The sequence below is a fragment of the Grammomys surdaster genome, unplaced genomic scaffold (genome assembly GCF_004785775.1).
Source record: "Grammomys surdaster isolate TR1022 unplaced genomic scaffold, NIH_TR_1.0 172, whole genome shotgun sequence".
Lineage (NCBI taxonomy): Eukaryota > Metazoa > Chordata > Mammalia > Rodentia > Muridae > Grammomys > Grammomys surdaster.
In genome coordinates, this window is record NW_021604620.1 from 4,461,187 (window position 1) to 4,464,846 (window position 3,660).

Consider the following 3,660-nt stretch of genomic DNA (forward strand, 5'->3'; position numbering starts at 1 on the left):
CACATTACAGAGGGCTGCAGGGATGCTCAGTGGTTAAGAGATTGCTGTGTAGACGTGAGGATTTGGGCTGTGGGTCCTCGAACACACATAAGGGCAGGTAGGACAGCTCAGGCGTAGAATCCTAGCACACCCAGAGCCAGCCTGGAGGTGGAGACGGAATCCCAGAAGGGCAGCTAGCCCGCTGTTCCATCTCAGACAAGACCAGCACCTGTGGTCCTCTGAGCATACACATGCTCTATGGAATGCTCTCTCTCTCTCTCTCTCTCTCTCTCTCTCTCTCTCTCTCTCACACACACACACACACACACACACACACGGACACGCATCACAGACTATAAAATACTTTTGTATTGATAATACCAAAACTCTACTACATCCCTTTTTTGTTTCACTGGATATGCATTTATTTATTTATTTAAGATTTTGTTTTTCTATGATTTCTTCCAACAAGATCTCAGCCCTGCTTCTCCAAAGAGAAGCCAGTGGGCTTCTGAGAAATCACCTTCTTTTATTTTTAATAATGAAATCATTTCACTTTGGACAGGGCCAGCATTGAAACAGAGACGCCCTACGTTGAATTGCGACCGGGTGGGGTCCATGTGCAGCTGAGCATTTCCTGAGCCCAGAGTGTCCACAAGGCACTGGCATTTTCTAATATAGGTGGATTCCATGGTCTGCAGAGAAGAACTCTGACCAATACAGTAAGACTTGACTGTCTAAGAGCCTTCTTGACATTGTGTTTCCCCATTGAAAACATCCCACCTGAGTGTGGCTGTGCACGCCTTTCAATCCTAGGGGCGGATCTCTGTGAATTCGAGGCTCCTGGTCCAGGACAGCCTGTCCAGGATAGAGAAACCCTGTCTCAAACAAACAAACAAAAACAAAATAGGAAGAAAAATCAAGTGCTGGAAGTGCCTCTTTAATCATATACCTAAAAATCACGTGACTGGTACAAATGAGGGCTGAGAATCACTTCTTCCAAGAGTTTAGAAATAAATGGTATTGGATTGTGTGTGTGTGTTTGCCTATGTATATGTATGCATGCTTGTAAATGCATATGGAAGCCATAAGCTGACCTCAGGTATCTTCCTCAGGTATCTTCTCTATCTTGTTTTATGAGACAGTCTCTCACTGAACCTACTGCTATACCAGCTGGGAAACCCCAAGCTGCTTCCTGTCTTCCTCAGCAGGGACGAGCACACTGCTAGGCCTGGCTTTTTTACAGGGTTCTGGAGATTAACCTCCTTACCAACTGAGCCAATTCCAGCCCCAGGATTCTTGACTTTTATAAATTTTAGTATCTCTCACTTCCGGCATTTGCGGTTCATAACCTCACTTGAAGAGTGTCAAGAGATAACAGCAAGAATCAAGAAAACAGAAGGAAGAAACAGCATCCTAAAGAGAATTCAGTCTGTCATCTCGGGTGAGCTGAAGAATGTGTCCCATTAGACATGCTGTGTGACAAAAGTGAGGGGGGCGCCTCCCAGAGATGCATAGCCGCTGGCTTTCAAGACAAACATCGAAAGGGTTTGTGGTAGTCTCTGTGTATTTTTCCTTTTAACATCAGAGCCAGACAGACTAGTGTTTAATTCCTGACTTTCCAACCGGGTAGTTACATATCTCCTCTGTGACTTGGTTTCCTCTGTCATACTGTGAGCAATACCGGTATCTTAAAGTAGTGTCAAATAAGAATGTTTAACACGTGGCAGTCACGGAGGCAGAGTGTGGCTGTTTGCACAGCCTTTCCCTAGAGCACCGTGCTTAAGCATCTCAAATAAAAGAGCCAGAACTAGTGAGATGCCTCGGTGGGTAAAGATATTTGCCATTAAGACTGATGACCTGACTTGATCCTTGGAACCCTCGTGGTAGAGAGACCAGTTTCTACAAGTTGTCCTCTGACCTCCACACATGCACCCTTACACACACACACACCATATGCACATGCAAAACAGCTGTAATCAAAACTTTGTTAATAAAACAGCTAGATCTGCTGACGTGTGCATTCAGGAGCCTGTTGGGGCTGAGGAGGACAGTGTTGCTCAACCAATGTTTACTGAGCAAGCAATCCGAGCTAACAATAACCATTCGTCTAGGATGCGTTGGTTAAATATTTATATATTTTGGCGAGTGCCTTTTATGTACCACTTAATTTCTGTAATAACTCTATGAGGTATTTCCCTCTGTAAAATGAAAGCATAAAGGATCAACAACCAAGGCTGAGGAGATACCTCAGCTGGTAAACTGACTTGACTCTAATGCCCAGAAACCATAACCATGTTTAAAACACACACACACGTGCGCATGCACACACACACACACACACACACACACACACACACACACACAGAGAGTTTGGTGGTACACACTTAATATCCCAGCGCCGGGAGGTGGGATGGATCCTGGGGCTGCTGGCCAGTAGTGTAGCCTATTCAATGAGTTCTGTGAGAGATACTCTCAGTAAACCAAGGTGGCTGACTCTCCTTTGAGGAGCCTGAACCCTTACTTAAATATGACTGATTTTTTTTCTAAATGGATCTTTCTCTCCTAATTCTTATGCTTAAGCCTATATTAAACTATCTTTAGGAGGTGGGCGGTGGAAAGATGACTCAGAGATTAAGAGCACTGACTGCTCTTCCATAGATCCTGAGTTCAATTCCCAGCAACCACATGGTGGCTCACAACCATCTGTCATGGGATCTGATGCCCTCTTTTGGTGTGTCTGAAGACTCACATACATTAAATAAATAATATTAGAAAAAAAAGATGTGGGCAGTGGTAGCGCACGCCTTTAATCCCAGCACTTGGGAGGCAGAGGCAGGAGGATGCCTATTGTATAAAACCCAGAAAAGCCAGGTCTGTTGGTTCATGCTGTAACCTCAGGACCCTGAGAGGTCAAGGCAGGAGAACTGAAAGGAGATCAAGCCTGTCTCAACCCTCTCTGACTCCAAAGAAGCAAGCAAGCAAGCAAAACTCAGAAAAATAACAAACATGCTCAGCATGTGAAACCCCGGGGATCCTTGTGTGCTGTCAGGAATGCCTTGAAAAGCAACATGGAGGTTCCTCAAAACATGCCGAGTAGAACTGCCAAAGTGAGAATTCATAGCGAGGGTTATATCGTCATCGACAAAGCTAAACCACAGATGCAGGCGGAGTCCATGAACAGATGGAGTAGGGTAAGCAGAGGAGCCAGACAGACAAGGGGACGTTATTCACCTTTAAGACTAAAGATGGATAATATTCATAATTTCCTTCTGACATACAGTCTGTCAGGAGGAAACTCTGACATACACTAGGCATAAATGAAGCCTAAAGAGGAAGGATGCCCAGAGAGGAAGGACGGAGCACTGAATCACAGAGACAGAAGGCAGAACGATGGTTGCTACGGGATGTGCCAGAGGGAAAATGTCCAGTGATCACTGAACGAACGTACACTTTCAATTTTGCAGTCTGAGAGAATGGTGGGGATGGATGGACAGACAGCTGATGGCCGGCTGGCTGCACAACAACATGAGTGTGTCTGGCATCAATGCTATGGATACTTTAAAATGGTAAATTTTACATTATGCACTTTTAATACATAAAAGACTTATTTGTGTTATTTTCATGTGTCTGGGTGTGGCGCCTGCGTGTGTATCTATGCATCAGGTGAATGCAGTGCCC